The 17,892-nt window shown below is 47.9% G+C and overlaps 1 protein-coding gene across 1 annotated transcript in view; it reads right to left on the bottom strand.

The window, feature by feature from the left end:
* CRB3 (crumbs cell polarity complex component 3) overlaps positions 1–2,791 on the bottom strand; it is a 28,624-nt gene extending 25,833 nt beyond the window's left edge. The window contains exon 1 of the mRNA XM_082205589.1: positions 2,668–2,791. The gene's annotated coding sequence lies outside the window, so the exon portion shown is untranslated. The remainder of the gene's footprint in view (positions 1–2,667) is intronic.
* Positions 2,792–17,892: the final 15,101 nt, after the last annotated feature.

Here is a 17,892-nt window from a genome sequence, read left to right as displayed (position 1 = left end):
AGAAAAGAACGACTGCCAACCCTTCTTCTCAGGCTTGTTACGTGAGTCACCAGACCCTCAAGAAACACAATTATTTGCCCACAAAAACAGAGCAATACTGCTGGCGAATGCCTGGTCCGAAAAATTGGAAACCTGGGCATTTATTTACTCTGAAAACCTGGCTGTACCAGCCAGAAGTCTGACAGAACTGTATTAGCCCCAAATGAAGCTTCAGTGCCATCTCCAAGGGCCTCCATCAAAGGAAATGAAGGCCCCAGGAAGGCCGACCCATAAGCAAAACACATCTCAGGAAGTCAGCATGGCTCTAACCAGGGAATCAAAGGCAAATGTCAACAAAGAAAGGGTTAAAAATTAATTTGGCGCCATGCATATTTGTCAAATTTGAAAACGAAAGGGAGGTGTGAGGAGGAACAGCAACCACCCCAGATGTCTGTTTTGGTCTCCATGCGGTGATTCCAAGCGTGTTCCAAACTGCTGCCATTAGCTGCCATTAAATAAACACACAAGACGTAACTGGCTGTACGTTTGAAAAAATAATATACTGTATACTATTCATTGTATTGAATTGTAGATTACAACAGAAGTACAGTGGTACCTCTGGATACGAACGGGATATGTTCCAGATCCCCGTTCGCATCCTGAAGCGAACGTAACCCTCGTCTGCATGTTTGCGTGCGCGCGGGTTGCGATTCGCCGCTTCCGCGCATGTGCGTGATGTCATTTTGACCGTCTGCACATGCGCGAGCAGCAAAACCCAGAAGTAACACGTTCCATTACTTCCGGGTCGCCGCAGAGCGCAACCCGAAAGCGCTCAACCTGAAGGATATTTAACCCGAGGTATGACTGTAGCTCATAAAGTTCAACGAATAAAGTAGAAGGCCCAGTGGATCAGTTCATTCTCTAATCAGTTTATGCATAAGGTCGATATATGTGAAAGAGTCTATTCCACCTGTCTGTTCATAGAGTCCATCAATCCACATGAAGGGTTGTTGCAGTTCCACAGAATCCTTTCACAGAGTCTAAGACAAGGATTTCCGGAATATTAGCCTTGTTTCGCCATCCTAGGCTTCACCAGTAGTACAAACTCATATATGATGTCACAGGACAGTGGATCTTATAGCATAGTAGTAGCTGTTGTTTTGCGCATATTAACTGCCATTAAGCAAAGCAAGATGGGGTGCAGCTGCTTTGTTTTTGTTCTCCCAGTTGGCCATTTGGCAACCCTACTGGGTGGCCTGGAACCACCACCAGCTCTCTTACCATGGGCAGGAACCCAGGGCTTCGCCGGCTGAAATTCCTCCTCCTACCCCATTGTGGTGCTTTTTATGGGCACAGGAGCCCTGGCCTCCAGTGGCGTAGCGTGGGGGGTGCAGGGGGGCCCGGCCGCACCGGGCGCAACATCTGGGGGTTAGGGTTAGGGGGCGCAAATCCACGGGTTAGGGGGCACAAATCCACAGGTTAGGGGGTGCAAATTACTTGCCTTGCCCCGGGTGCTGACAACCCACGCTACGCCACTGTTGGCCTCCTTTGCATAACCAGGTGAGCCGAATGTAAAGTGCTAGCGAGTTTCCTGCAGGCTATTTCATGCCGCCGGTTGCAAAAATGAAAATAAAAATGCTGGGCTAAGCAGACCTTGGTCTGGCCCAGTAAGGCGCAGCTCCTCATGTCCTTAAACTAGGAGAGTGCACACACAAACATACCCTAGAATTGCTTAGCAGAGTAATTATGTTTTTTAAAAGTACTAGCAGATACACAGCCCAGCACGGTAAACAGAACACACACTGACGGGCCATAGCAATTTGTGGTGTGTTTTTAAAAACACAACAACACCGAGGAACACACCCGCAGCAGCAAAAAGCCAGCCGTCTGGGGACTATTGCAATCCCAAAGGCTGGAGAATTTCTGGGTTATTCCCAGCCTGCAAGGCCCAGATTGGGGGAGGGGGGGTCAAGAAGGTGCCCCCCCCGCTCCCCGGGTTCCCAACGGCTTGGCTTGCGATCAGTTCAGGCGTGCTGCTTAATGGTTAACTCGGCCGCTTGGGGAGCCGAAGTCACAGCGAGCAGTGGCAGCAACTCTCCTCTTCCCCCTCGCTCGGCCCCGCAGCCGGCTCTCCTCGTCCGGCGCCTCTTTGCAGATGCCACGCAAAGCTGCCTCGGTTTCCTCTCGAGCAGGAGAGGTGGATGCGGGGGAGGAGGAGGGAAGAGGAAGAAAAGGGAAATCACTTTCCCCCCGCCCCAGATCCGGGGCAGAACAGAAGCGCCCCTTTCCCAGGAGGCTTCGGACTGCAGACACCTTCTTGCTCAGGAAAGAACGGGAAAGTGGGGGTTGGGGGGCTATGGGGGGTGCTACAGACGCTCCCCATTTGTAGGGAAGTCCGGGCCGGACGGTGGCAGCCGCAAAGGCCCCCGGGGGGGGCAGGAAAGGTCCAGACCCCAAAGTGGGGAGGGGGCCTCCATTTCCCCCTCTACTTATCCCACCCTACCTGTGCCACGAAAATCACCCTAAGAGCAGCAAGATCGGAGAAGGAGAAACTAATTCGCACGCACACGCCCGTCCGGCAGGTGTCCCGGGCAGAACTTGGCTCCCTCGCCGTGGGTTGCCAGGCCGCGCAGTGGGGCTCTTCTGGGGCAGGTACCCCCAAACATTCCCCCCCTCCTCCTCCCCGACGCCTCTCACCTGCTCAGCCGCCGACGGGCCCTTCCCGATCCCGGAGCTGCTTCGGCCGGAGCGCTTGTTCCCCCGCGAAGGCGACCCTGCGACAGCGCCGCCTCCCGCTCCTGGCCACGTGATCCGCCCAGGTACTTCCCTCCGTGCACCTGAGTCAGGTGAGGCGCCGCCTCCCCGCTCACCTGGCGGCGGCCGAAGCCAGGACGGCACGGCCTGGACGGCGGTAGCCAGCCAGCCAACCGGAGTTCCCACGAGCTGCCCTGCGAGTGTCCGATCGTCGTGGGCGCCGACCTTCCTCCACTTCGCGGCGCCTTGCCTGGAACGCGGGAGCCTGGCTGGAACCATCGACGCCCCTGGAGCTGGACGGAGTAGGAAGAGACGGAGGTGGATTTCTGCCCCAGGAGCTCAGGACCCAAAATTCCTCCCTCGGCAAAGCTACAAAGGGGAGGCAGATGGACTCCCGCGGCCGGAATATTGATAGGTATATTGGGGTGGGGGGTGGGGAAGAGATGTTCCGAGACTGAGTTCCAAAATCCTTTATATGTACATAAATTTATTTATTTAGCTTTTCAGATTAGAATTTTACAGTCACATATCCAGGATTGAGTTCCAAAATCCCCATCAATTGGCTCTGCTGTTTTTAAGTATGCTTGGCAGCTTTTTTTTCTGCCAAGGGTCTAGCATCTTGACCACACCTATGTTAAATTCAAAATTCTCCAGGAGAAGCTTACAGATGCAGGACAGAAAAAAGCATCACCTGTTGAATTCCGCTTGGCAAGAAGCTGATGAAGAAATAAAACAGGGTGGTCCAGTGTGTGGCCTTCAAGGCCGTTTTGGGTGGCCCTTGGCAACTTTTGATGCCACACACACACACACACACACAGCCCTGGCACTGGATAAGCGAGGCGCTGGGCTTTGGCAATGAGCTGCAAGGGCTCTGGCAGGGTCCTAGGGTGCCGCTGCCTCCTTCCAAAACCTAGTTATCATTTTCTCACCTTTAGGAAAGAGGTGGGAGGGCTGAGGGGAGCATCAAATTGTGGCCTCGCTTACCTCACCCCCCTCATGCGACAAGACAGTGTGCAGCCCACAGGCTCTGTGTGGTTAAAGGTAAAGGACCCCTGGATAGTTAAGTCCAGTCAAAGGCAACTATGGGGTTGCAGCGCTCATCTCGCTTTCAGGCCAAGGGAGCCGGCGTTTGTCTGCAGAAAGCTTTCTGGGTCATGTGGCCAGCATGGCCAAACGACTTCTGGTGCAACAGGACACCGTGAGAAAAAAACCAGAGCGCACAGAAATGCCGTTTACCTTCCCGCCACAGTGGTACCTATTTATCTACTTGCGCTGGTGTCTTTCAAACTGCTAGGTTGGCAGGAGCTGGGACAGAGCAACGGGAGCTCACCCGTTGCAGGGATTCGAACCACCAACCTTCCGTTCGGCAAGCCCAAGAGGCTCAGTGGTTTAGACCACAGCGCCACCCGCATCCTTTCTGTGTGGTAATACCCTTGTGGCTCACTTAACATGAAAAGTTGGACCACCCTGAAATAAAAAGTCTGTTTTGGGGTGGGGGTCCAGTTTACTCCTAAAGGTAAAGGGACCCCTGACCATTAAGTCCAGTCGTGACCGACTCTGGGGTTGCGGTGCTCATCTTGCTTTATTGGCTGAGGGAGCCAGCGTACAACTTCCAGGTCATGTGGCCAGCATGACTAAGCCGCTTATGGCAAACCAGAGCAGTGCATGGAAACGCCGTTTACCTTCCCGCTGGAGTGGTACCTATTTATCTACTTGCACTTTGATGTGCTTTCGAACTGCTAGGTTGGCAGGAGCAGGGACCGAGCAACAGGAGCTCACCCCGTCGCGGGAATTCAAACTGCCAACCTTCTGATCGGCAAGTCCTAGGCTCTGTGGTTTAACCCACAGCGCCACCCATGTCTCTTTACTCCTACAGAACATTTAATAGCAGCTTGATGCACGGAAATAAGCAGGTGAAGGTCTTTATGGCATGGGATTAAGCAGCAGCACCTGCTTAAATCTACAGATTGAGGTGCTGTGAGAGCCCTAAGTGTGTTGGTCAATAAAGAAGATGGTTGTTCTGGTCTTGAGGCAAGGTGAGGTGATCAGCTCAGGTGGAAGATCTTATATGCCGTATTTCCAAATTGTCTTAGCCTCAATCATTTGCAAAAACATAGAGGAAACTTAGTAGCTAAAACTTCACCGACACTTAACATCATGTCAGATAAAACTTCCGCTGCTAAATTTGTGTGCAGGCGTCAGGTCAGGGTTGTCAAGTGATCAGAAAATGACTGTCCTGGCCTGCTGCTGTGCCTTCACCGCATCTCAATGTGCTGAAGTCAGCAAGGGAAGTAGCACTATCGCCTAACTGTATGAAGCTGCAACGAAAAGCACAGCTACAGAGATGGGTTGAATAGTTGGCGTCTCTGGTGTCAGGCTGCTTTTAAAGGCAGGGAAGAGGAGGAGAGCCAGTAAAAGGGGGAAAGGCCATTGAGCTGAAAGGCTTTCAAACAAGGATGGGACTATGCTCAGGAGGCAAAGGGTTGCCAACTTTTGAACCTGCTCCTGTAGCTGGGCCTTTAAAAGCCAGTTGACGTGGTGAGCAGATATTCACGTAAATCTCTATGCAAAAAACGAATGTGTTTGCATTAGGGGATGTTCTGAAGTAGAGGACCTTATGCATTATATCTTGCGCTGTCCCTTACATTAATGAAGCAAGAGAAAGATTTTTGAGCACCTATATTGACAAGGTCCCCTGGCCAGAAGCCCCCTGACATGATTTTATATCTCCTCGCAGACACAGATAAGTATGTGACCTGGCGTGTAGCACTCTTTGCAACTGCCACTAGGAAAATTAGAGCAAATTATATAGCCAAGGTAGCCACCAACTGTAAATGAGATGAATTTATTTGACCCTATGTACATCAAGCTATATTCTGTCTTTATCACCAAACTCTGAATATAATTGCACACTGTATTAATTAACATTATTTTTTAATATATTAGTGGCCATAAGATAATTTTAGCTTATAAATTTTATTGTTTAATGTCTTAATTTGTATATTAAGGTACTTTTATAGTTCTGTTTAGAGTAGGTAATTTATTGATAATATAAATGTTTTAAGTCTTTTGTATCAATCCAGTATATTTTCTTTAAATTGTTGAATGATTCTGTGTACATTGCGGCAGCCTTTGGCTAAGTGCAATAAAACTGACTGACTGTAAATCTCTATGCTGTGAGAAGTTTCACCGACTTATTTCTGCATGCTAAGCAGCTGTAAAAGGCATGAGAGTAGGCCACAATGCTTTGCAGTGGTGGTTGCTGCACACACTTTCTTGAGAGTAAGTCTCACAGAACTAAAGCGATGCTTTCTTCTGAATAAACATGCGTAGAATCCAACTACGGGCTGGGAATCACAAGAGTCTTCATAATGTGACCAGGGGGCCACTAGATCCCATTCCATTTCTTGTGCTGGGAATAGAATCCAAGATTCTTGGCTGCATTTACAAGTCCATTCTGCTCTTTGCCAATAACTCTGAAGTCATATTTCCATGTTTTAACTCCCCACTTGACACCTGTTAATATTATTTTCTAGTGAAACATCTCCCCCTAGTGGGAGAAAAATGTACTCTACGTCACTTGGAAGGTTTGCTGCCAAAAGGGGGATATGTCACAACATAAAGCTATCTATCATCTGTTTATCTATCTATCTATCATCTATATCTAACTATCATGTGGCTCTGTATAGGCCAAGAGTGGTATTCAACTCAGTTTTACTCAAAGTGAACCTATTGACATTAATGAATATTACTACATTAGGTCCAGTAATTTCAACAGGTCTACTCTGAATAAAACTTAATTGAGTACGAACCCACTTATTACAGATTAAGCACTTTTTCATATCCCTGCAGTGGTTGCCTAGGTGAGTGTGTAAATAATGGGAGACCAAAAAAAGTTAAGAAATGTGCGAGACGATGGTAGGTGTGTCATGAATGTAGCCAGGATTTATTTTAGGGGGGGGCAGGCTTTATGTTTTTATGGGGGGGAGAGAACCAAGTTATTTATTTGCTTGCCTCCCTTGGCTCCGCCCATGAGGTGTGCCACAGTCCTATGAGGAGCACAAATGTTCTGAAGGACCCAATCACACTCCAATCAGGGTGGGTGTGATGCTTTGGGTGACAAAGTTTCCTAACAAAGAAAAAGATTTTTCTTTCAGGCGGTAGCCATTTCCAGGAACTGTTCCAGTGTCAAGCAGTGACTATAAGCTTACCAGAGTCTTCCTTTGGTTCCGATTTTTGTTTTTAAAGGGGTTCAAGTTTGATGACTCAGAACAGGGGTGGGGAACCTGGGGTCTGAGACTGAAATGCTCCCTCGTCTGGTTTCAACCTGTTGCAATATTTCACGTCTGATGGATGTCCAGTTTTTCTCTGGCGTGGAGGCTGACCTGTTTGGACTATAGAACTGACAGAAAGGCACTGTTTGCAGATGATATCCTGTAACAAACAAGGTGTGCCGGTGAACGAACCTGTGGTGAATGAACTGGCAGTGTTGCCTGAGTAAATAAGGAGGAACCCAGAGTTTTTGTACTGGCACTAAATAACAGCTCTGACAAGCCACCTTGTCCCCTCTCGTTTCACTATTTGACTTGAACATGCAGCTGAGTAAGAATTCCAATAAGCTTATTATGCCCATACAAAGCAGGGCCTGACCCAATTTTAGATTGGGACTGTCCTAGCACAGAAGATGTTTCCCTTTGCCCCAAATTGGGAACAGTTCAGCTACCTGCAGTTTCCATTATATTTTTAATGTTATGCACACACACTAATCAGGGAAGGCTATTGTGCTACCCAGGGACATACCAAAAAGTTTTCTGCGCTAGAAAGTCATTCTGCTCCCTCTTCTGTTTATTAGCAGAGGGTACAATTCGCCGGGAAGTTCTCGCTGAAACCAACAGGAGCTGTACGGGAACATGGTAGCAGCAAAGCTGTTAAGAGCAAGGCAGCCTGGGGCTACTAGAATCAGCGGCTGGGTACCCAGATGCAGCCACAATGTCTCTTTTGGGCAGCAGGGATGTTAGTCAGAGGGGTAGATATCAGGCTGTAATTATCAAAGGGTGGCTACAATCTGCCGCTGGAGTTTGCACTAAAGGCCAAAGATATTGCCGGGTTTGGGCTACCAAATATGGCACACGAATAGGAGAGCTGTATGAAACCTTTGCAGATGTCTTTTGGGTTGTTAGGGACGCGGGTGGCACTGTGGGTTAAACCACAGAGCCTAGGACTTGCTTATCAGAAGGTTGGCGGTTCGAATCCCCATAACGGGGTGAGCTCCCATTGCTCGGTTCCTGCTTCTGCCCACCTAGCAGTTCAAAAGCACGTCAAAGTGCAAGTAGATAAATAGGTACCGCTCCAGTGGGAAGGTAAACGACGTTTCCATGCGCTGCTGGTTCGCCAGAAGCAGCTTAGTCATGCTGGCCACATGACCTGGAAGCTGTACGCTGGCTCCCTCGGCCAATAAAGCGCGATGAGCGCCGCAACCCCAGAGTCGGTCACGAATGGACCCAGTGGTCAGGGGTCCCTTTACCTTTGGGTTGTTAATATTGTTAGAAAAGCCTGGTGCCCGTCCGTCTCTCCACCGAACAGTGGCCAGAGCGCATGGGGTTATAGGCACACACACAGGGTCTGTGTCCCTTTGCAGAATAGAAGAGACGGCAGAGACTGTCGTGCTTTAAGAAATAGGATTTATTCGCCTATTTACACCTTCAGTCTGCATGGAAGGAGTCCAGGTCTTCCAGCATGGTTCACAGCAGTGCTGGGAACCTTTCATCTCTTCCTCCAAGATCGATGTCAGCTCTGCTTCCTCCTCCTTCTCCCCAGGAGCACCTTGTTCTACCCACAGAGCAGTTATCCTGGCAACCTTCCAAATCTCCAGTCTCTGGTCATACCTGGGGCAAGAAGTTCCTGCTGTCTTGTTGACAACCCTCAATGGCTCTCTATTGTTCCCTTAATGGCCCTGATTTAGCCAGGCTACCCAAGAATTCCTTTGCCGTTTATATTTCTCCCTTCTGCCCCAAATAATCCCATTCCTAGAATTTATTAATTTCTATGTTTATCCCCGCGGCGGGGTGAGCTCCCGTTGCTCGGTCCCTGCTCCTGCCCACCTAGCAATTCGAAAGCATGTCAAAGTGCAAGTAGATAAATAGGTACCGCTCCGGCGGGAAGCTAAACGGCGTTTACGTGCGCTGCTCTGGTTCGCCAGAAGCGGCGTAGTCATGCTGGCCACATGACCCGGAATCTGTACGCCGGCTCCCTCAGCCAATAAAGCGAGATGAGTGCCACAACCCCAGAGGCGGTCACGACTGGTCCTAATGGTCAGGGGTCCCTTTACCTTTACCTTATGTTTATCCTAAGTCTACAACGCTACCTTTTCTGTGTTCATTCCATATTTGCACACACTGCTCAAACAAATGCTGCCTTTTCTTTGATAGGTGGGTGCATACCTCCTCGTCTCAGTTACTAACAGTATATTTCAGTATGCATCTAAATTATATCATGTGTTAAACAGCTATTGCTATTGCATTGGCAGTTGCATCACATCATTTACCCTGCAGTCCTATAGACATATCTATGAGTTCAGTGGGAGTTGCTCCCACCTAGAGAATTGCAGTCTCATATCGCATATGTCTTTTGTTATATACTGAGTTGAATAGGATCCAAAATGCAGCAGTCTGATTCGTTCTAGAACAATAGGATCCAAAATGCAGCAGTCTGATTCGTCCTAGAACAATAGGATTCAGAATGCAGCAGTATGATTGGTCTGCAGGAGCCACCTAATCCAGCTCCAGATGGAAGTGAATCCACAATCCGATTGGCCTACAGGAGAATTCCGGAATTAGCCAATCATGTGCAGCCTATTGTGTAAATAATGTATATAAAGCAGATACGTTGAGGGGACTTTCATTCCTCCTCACCACTATGAGCTGAATAACGAGCATGAAATCAACTCTCGACTCTGAGCTTATTTCATCTTTTCAGCTTGAAAAACATGGACTCAATGTGTGTGCAGGTGTTTCACAAATATACAGTATTATTACAGAATTCTCTCCAGCTTCCCCAAGTTTACAGTTTTCTGATGTTGGTTTCTAATTCAATGAAATACTGTAACAACCATATCAAGACTGCTTGATATCTGACTGCTCTTGTTGTTTTTCCATTCAGATGGTATATGAATCATGTCTATTTACCTATCGTTATTTATAATTTATTTATAGTTGCTTTCGTAGATTTTCACGGGTATAGGAATGCAGGTTTTGGTGTCTTCGGGTGTCTTCCCGTGTAAGAGTCGGGGTGTCTGTGCGACGTTTCGACGAGGTCTCACTCGTCATCTTCAGGCTGGTGCTTTCGGCTTCTTGTTCAGGAGAAGAACAACAAGAAGCCGAAAGCACCAGCCTGAAGATGACGAGTGAGACCTCGTCGAAACGTCGCACAGACACCCCGACTCTTACACGGGAAGACACCCGAAGACACCAAAACCTTTATTTATAGTTGTTTATAGTTACAATATCTACTTGAGTTGCCTATATTTATAGTTCATTCTTTTTACAGACACACACGTCCTGTTTCTACTTTGAGGGGAAACAAAATACTTTGGATAGTTTCTCATGCCAGCAGGAATTTAAGCAGATTTATAATAATTAATTTCAACGCTAGACCTCAACCTACATTGAAGCTCATACAGTGGTGCCTCGCAAGACGAAAAGAATCCGTTCTGTGATTCTCTTTGTCTAGCGGTTTTTTCGTCTTGCGAAGCAAGCCCATTGACGGATTAGCAGATTAGCGCTATTAGCGCTATTAGTGCTATTAGCGGCTTTTAGTGGCTTATCGGCTTATCGGATCAGCTGATAAGCGGCTTAGCGGCTTAGAAAAAGGGGGGGAAGGGAAAAAACCCCGCAGGAACTCGCAAGACATTTTCATCTTGCGAAGCAAGCCCATAGGAGATTCGTTTTGCGAAGCACCTCCAAAACGGAAAACTCTTTTGTCTAGCGAGTTTTCCGTCTTGCGAGGCATTCGTCTTGCGGGGCACCACTGTACTTGTTTTACATGCCATCATTACTTGGAGATAAATCAACCCCCTTCCGAGACAAAGTAAGCCCAGGGCACACAAAAGTAAACCGGATGCAAGTTTTAATACAAATTTTACTTTCTTGGGCTCCATGATCCCTGCAGATGGTGACAGCAGTCATGAAATTAAAAGACGCCTGCTCCTTGGGAGAAAGGCTATGACAAACCTAGACAGCATCTTAGAAAGCAGAGACATCACCTTGCCAACAAAGGTCCGTATAGTTAAAGCCATGGTTTTCCGAGTAGTGATGTATGGAAGTGAGAGCTGGACCATACTTTGGCCACTTCGTGAGAAGAGAAGACTCCCTGGAAAAGACCTTGATGTTGGGAAAGATTGAGGGCACAAGGAGAAGGGGACGACAGAGGATGAGATGGTTGGACAGTGTTCTTGAAGCTACCAGCATGAGTTTGACCAAACTGCAGGAGGCAGTGGAAGACAGGAGTGCCTGGCTTGCTCTGGTCAATGGGGTCACGAAGAGTCAGACACGACTAAACAAAAAATGCAATGCATCAGGAGAAAGAGATCAAAGTGAGCAACAAGCTGGATTGCAACAGGTCCCTGCAGAGAACTATTGTACTGTTTCACACAATCCCAATCTCCAAGCGGCAAGAGACTTTAGGGGTTCCAAGTGCTTTAACTGAGGGTTCAGTTTCCTTGGAATGAAGGTCAGCAGAGACTGAAGTGTTTTTAGGATACATGGTTTTATTTTTATACATATATTTAACGAGTTCAGGAGATAGGGACTCACAGCATCGACACCCCAATAGATCTTGTTTCTCTCTTAGGTTTCCACGGCAGCATCCAAGTCACAACTTTGGATCCAGCACAGAGCGGACACAGCTCTGTCTCCACTTTCTAGCATCCTTCCAGCTCTCACATACAACTCCCATACCTAGCACCCCTTGACCTATTGTTCTTCATCTTTATTTTTGGTTATATGGTGTAAGCGTGGTGTACATATGGTGTAAGTTATATGGTGTAAGCGTAGTGTATATAAGTTGGTGTAAGCGTGGGGCTGCATATTCCTGGCTTGCAGGGGGTTAGACTAGATCAGGGGTCAGCAAACTTTTCCAGCAGGGAGCCAGTCCACTGTCCCTCAGACCTTGTGGGGGGCTGGACTATATGTTGCCATGGTTATGACCCGCATTTTGGGGGAAATACCTTATTGGGACCAACCCCAACATTGCCCAAATGTGATTTTTTGGGGAGGGGGGTTTCCCTCATACACCCACGCTGCTTCCTTTGCTTTTTATGCGTTGACAGTTATTATTTCTCCCATAAGACAGGGTGGGGGGCTGAGGTAAGCGCACCATTCCTGTCAGCCCTGGAGAGCATGTGCGCATGCGTGGGTGAAGGGAAAAGCCGTTGGCCACGCTAAGTCATGCCAGCACCGCTCAAGCAAAAACGTTCTTTTCCCCACGTGAGGGAAGATGAGGCGGTGGCGGCTATTTACCTTTCCATGGCTAGCACCATGTAGCTAGCGAGTCGCCTCCCCAGCAGAGCGCAGAACTGCTCCAGAGTGCAGCCACCCAGGCGTTCCCTGCTACCTCCAGCAGGGAGCGCCGCCGCCACAGACACCAGTGGGCATCGCTCCTGAGGCACCTCTGAGCCCCTGCCACCACAACTGCCCTTCCTGAGGTCAGTCGCCAGCAGCTCCATGGTGGAAACTCGACCTGTGGCTCCTTTCCCCTCTTCCCCACCCGCACGCTGGAAGAAAAGATTGTTGTGCACGCGTGACAGACGGAGAAAGGGCTTGTCTCAAGCAACCACCCACCTCACTTTTGACCCCCAAGCCTGAGTCACAAAAAACATTGTTCGTACAGTATGTTATGAGCTAATTACCTAACTAGTTTTTTTTATAAAAAAAATCAAAGTACTGTACACTTACCGTACTTAGCTGTGAAGTTTCACTTTATGTAGTCCTTTCAAGCGTTCAAAGCCCGTCACCTGATCATTCAGTCATAATCTTCCTTACTCAACCCTAAAGCAAGCTGGCATTATTATCTACCATATTGCAGAGGACTACGGCTGAGAGGGGGCGGGGGAGGCTTACGTAAAGCCATCCAGCGCGTACATGGCAGAGGGGACATTCAAACCAGGGGTTTCCTGGTTTTCAGCTCAGCCTGTTAGTCCCTTCACTCTGCCAGTTCACTTGCCACCTGGATAGCAATGGCAAGAATCGGGGGAAAGAGTACAAGCTCCATCCAAAGATTACTCAAGCGATGTGTAGCCCGCCCACCCCCCATCTCACCCTGCTGCCAAGCTCTACCACTATTCCCTCCCTGCTAGTGATCTGCCCTCCTCAAACAGTATGGCAGTGGTTTTCAACCAGGGTGCTCTGGCACCCTGGGGTGCTTTGACACTGGGAAACAACATTTTTGTTGCATTGACACCTGCAGTTGTTCTAACCTAATTTTGATGTGCTGATTTCATATCTGAAGTTGGCTTTGTTCTGTAAGCTCTAGGGTTTTTTTGCAATTCATGTTTTTCACTTTTCACCATAATCTTTGTTTTTCACAATGCAAGAATTCAATATTTTATTAAACACATAGTCAAAGTAGTGCAATATGAGTATAAATGTAAGTGACTTATATAGCATTGAACATGACATGTTCAGTTGGAGGTATGCAAAAAAATGTATTCCCTTGGGATACACAATATACTGGGGAACATTTTTTTCCCCATTTTCTGTTGCATGAGATTTTTCAGCTGCTGTTATATGTTCTTTCAACGCTGATTTCAAATCTGAAATCGATTTTCGTGTACGTGCTATAGTTATCTTTCAATTTCTGACTTTTGCCGATATGTCATATTTATACTGGGGATAAGTGGACACTGACACATTTTTGCCTACTTGAAGAAGCCATGGTCTGATCTGAAAAATCCAAATATTTAGGTTACAAAACTAAAAATGAAGAAAAATTAAGTTTGCAAAACAATAATTACCATGTGGTTTGGGTACATCAACCTGTCAGTCACTGATGGGCTGCCCGTCTTCCTCCTCGGCGAAAAGCCTGCAAGCGCCGCACACACGCTTCACGCGGCTCGTGAAAGGGAGCGCTGAGCACAGCCTGGGATGCATACAGGCTCTGCTCAGCGCTCCCTTTAAATAATATTTTCCCCCTTGCATCCCCCCTCTAAAAACTAGGTGTGTCTTATGGAGCGAAAAATGCAGTGGATATTTCACAGAAAACATCAGCTCAACAACGAACCACTCGGCAAATCCCATGTTTGAAATTGCTAGGAAAAGGATTAAAAATAAAACTGCAACATGCACAGTTCTGGGATGACCCCATTTTTCTTACTTATTCCACTTCTACCACACAACTGAGTTCAGAGTTACTGCTCTTTTTTAACCGAAGTCCTACCTTCTCTTGTGCCTTTAACACAAAGCCAGCCCAATACCTTTTTGCTGCCTGAAGGGAAGAGCAAAATGTACTCTTTGCTGCCACATTCCACGTACAAAAGCCAACTGGACTGGCAGCTCTGTTTTACTGCTTGGGAGCAGAATAATAATGTCAACGATGCATGGCAAGCAAACCGCCTGACACACAGAGCTCTTGTCTTCCAGCCCCTTGTCCCTGCTCTGCACCCCTGTCTTTGGGTTTCTCCGGCGATTGTCCCTCTTGCCTAATGGCAGGGCCTGCCCTGCTTTAACAGAAGCACCTTACTACAGAAATAAAGCAGGGGACTTCTTTCTCCTGCCTTGGAGATAAAGGTGTGAGGTAGGGAATGAGCTGCCAGGTTTCTGCATGTGTTTCTAAAGACACAGAAGCTTGATCATTTGAAGAAGAAGAAGAAGCTGAAGCTCAATCTAGATAAGGCTTAGGCACTGTTAGTGGGTGGTTCCCAAGACCAGATGGGTGGGAGGTCGCCTGCTCTTGACAGGGTTACACCTCCTCTGGAGGAGCAGGTTTTTAGCTTGGGGGTACTCCTAGATCAGGCATAGGCAACCTTTGGCCCTCCAGATGTTTTGGACTACAATTCCCATCATCCCTGACCACTGGTCCTGTTAGCTAGGGATCATGGGAGTTGTAGGCCAAAACATCTGGAGGGCCAAAGGTTGCCTATGCCTGTCCTAGATCCTTTGCTGCCACTCGAGACTCAGGTGGCCTCAGTGGCCCAGAGTACCTTCCATCAGCTGCAGCTGGTGCCCCAGCTATGCCCCTTTCTAGACAGGGATAGCCTAACTACTGTTGTCTATACTCCGCTAACCCAAAAATAGTGCTTCAGGTTAAGAACTTTGTTTCAGGATGAGAACAGAAATCGTGCTCCGGCGGCACGGCAGCAGCAGGAGGTCCCATTAGATAAAGTGGTGCTTCCGGTAAAGAACAGTTTCAGGTTAAGAACGGACCTCCGGAACGAATTAAGCACTTAACCCAAGGTACCCTGTACTCTGGTAACCTCAAAGTTAGATTACTGAAGTGCTTTATATGTAGGGCTGCCTCTGAAGAAGGTTCAGAAACTTCAGCTAGTGCAGAATTCAGCGGCCAGGTTATTGATCGAAGCAAGACGGTTTCAGCATAGCACACCGACCCTGCTCCAACTGCACTGGCTACCAATTAATTTCCAGGCCCAATTCAAACTGCTGGTTTTGACCTATAAAGCCTTAAAAGGCTCAGGACCACGATACAGTGGCACCTCAGGTTACAGATGTTTCAGGTTACAGACTCTGCTAACCCAGAAATAGTACCTCTGGTTAAGAACTTTGCTTCAGGATGAGAACAGAAACCGAGCGGCAGCACCCATTAGCTAAAGTGGTACCTCAGGTTAAGAACAGTTTCAGGTTAAGAACGGACCTCCAGAACGAATTAAGTTCTTAACCTGAGGTACCACTGTACCTCAAGAACCGTCTCTTTCCATATGAACCTACCCAGACCCTGAGATCACCTTCTGAGGCCCTTCTTCGTATGACGCCTCCTCAAGAGGTCCAGAGGGTGGCAACACGAGAACAGGGCCTTCTCTGCAGTGGCTCCCCTTCTGTGGAATGCTCTCCCCAGGGAAGTTCGCCTGGCGCCTTCATTATACACGTTTAGGCACCAGTCGAAAACATGCCTTTTTAACCAGGCCTTTGGCTGATCTGATTGACATCCTATGCCCTTTTAAAATGTGGCTCTTTTTTGGGGGGTGGTATTGGTTTGTTGTTTTTAATTTGATTATATATATTGTGGTTTTTATGTTGATCATAGAATCATAGAATCATAGAGTTGGAAGAGACCACAAGGGCCATCGAGTCCAACCCCCTGCCAAGCAGTAAACACCATCAGAGCACTCCTGACATATGGTTGTCAAGCCTCTGCTTAAAGACCTCCAAAGTAGGAGACTCCACCACACTCCTTGGCAGCAAATTCCACTGTCAAACAGCTCTTACTGTCAGGAAGTTCTTCCTAATGTTTAGGTGGAATCTTCTTTCTTGTAGTTTGGATCCATTGCTCCGTGTCCGCTTCTCTGGAGCAGCAGAAAACAACCTTTCTCCCTCCTCTATGTGACATCCTTTTATATATTTGAACACGGCTATCATATCACCCCTTAACCTCCTCTTTTCCAGGCTAAACATGCCCAGCTCCCTTAGCCGATCCTCATAAGGCATCGTTTCCAGGCCTTTGACCATTTTGGTTGCCCTCCTCTGGACACGTTCCAGTTTGTCAGTGTCCTTCTTGAACTGTGGTGCCCAGAACTGGACACAGAACTCCAGGTGAGGTCTGACCAGAGCAGAATACAGTGGCACTATTACTTCCCTTGATCTTTTCTGTGAACCGCCCTGAGACCTCCGGGTATAGGGTGGTATATAAATTCAGTCAATAATAACTGGCAGCTCTTGGTGGGAAACAGAAGAGGTCTGGGCTGGCTTTTCTTTCCACTTCCTCCAAGGCTTGCATTACTCCAGTCAAGAGCTGGCAAGAAGCAGGCAGGCTCCTTGGGCAATGCCCTGGTTCACATTCCTTTTCCGCATGCACAGCAAGATGGTAGGGAAGATGGAAACATCCATCATTCCGTTCTCTCCACCCAACCTCCCCTCCTCTCCAGCCAGACAAATTGCCCCACCAGAGCGGTGGAAGGAACAAACAAAGGCATTCAAGGCTGAAGGATTTGGAGGCAGGGCATGTACGAAAGCAGGAATTAAACCTGGCCATGCTTACGACACTTCCAACGACAGCAACAGGCAGGGGGTAGAAAAGGAGGAAAAAACGAAAACCTGCGTACTGCTAATTCATGGGAAGAGATTATCTTTAGCGTCAGTCGGTGGGCAGAGCTTGCAGGAACTAGCCTTTCATGGGCTGCGGGGTTGGATCCAGTCTCCAGATACCACTCCACCCACCCACCCTCCTTCCTTCTGCTCTGCCAAGAACGCTCAAGTCTTTTTAGTAGGAAGAAGGAGATGAGACAAGGTGCCTTTCTCACTAGCAGTTGTGACAGTGCCACCAAAGAGGAGAGCTTAAAGGGGTTCAGGGGAAAGGGGCCCTTTAGCTTGGTGGCAGGTCCAACACAGAACTTCCGAAGTTCCCCTTGCTAGCTGGCACCAGCCTATTTAAACATCCATGGGCAACTTTGATCCGAGGCAGCAACCTTATCCTGTTTCAACCTGGGTGGGTGGGTTATTGGGTTGTTGTTTTCATTTTGATTACAGTGCACGCTCGGGTTGTGAACGTAATCTGTGCAGGATGCAATTTGGCACTTCTGCGCATGCGCAAAGCGCAATTTAGCACTTCTGCGCATGCGCAACCTCTGAAACCCAGAAGTAACCCGTTCCAGTATTTCCAGGTTTCAGAGTGTCCGTAACCTGAAAAAACGCAACCTGAAGCGTCTGTAACCCGAGCTTTAACTCTATATATGTTGTGGTTTTATATCTTGATTTTGTTCTGTGAACTGCCCTGAGACCTCCGGGTATAGGGCGGTATATAAATTCAATAATAATAATAATAATAATAATAATAATAATAATAATAATAATAATATTTTTAAAAACCCATTGGTCCACCTTTCCCACTATTGACATCTCAACTGGCTTTGATCCTCTCAGGTCTCAAGTAGGGCTGGGGTTGGGGGATGGGATTGTAATGGGAACCTACCTAATGTCCAGTTCCCCAAACCATGGA

This window comes from Podarcis vaucheri, assembly GCF_965113315.1.
Source record: "Podarcis vaucheri genome assembly, chromosome: 17".
NCBI classification, from domain to species: domain Eukaryota; kingdom Metazoa; phylum Chordata; class Lepidosauria; order Squamata; family Lacertidae; genus Podarcis; species Podarcis vaucheri.
Note: the sequence above shows the minus strand (reverse complement) of the source record. Positions and strands in the feature narration are given on the sequence as shown.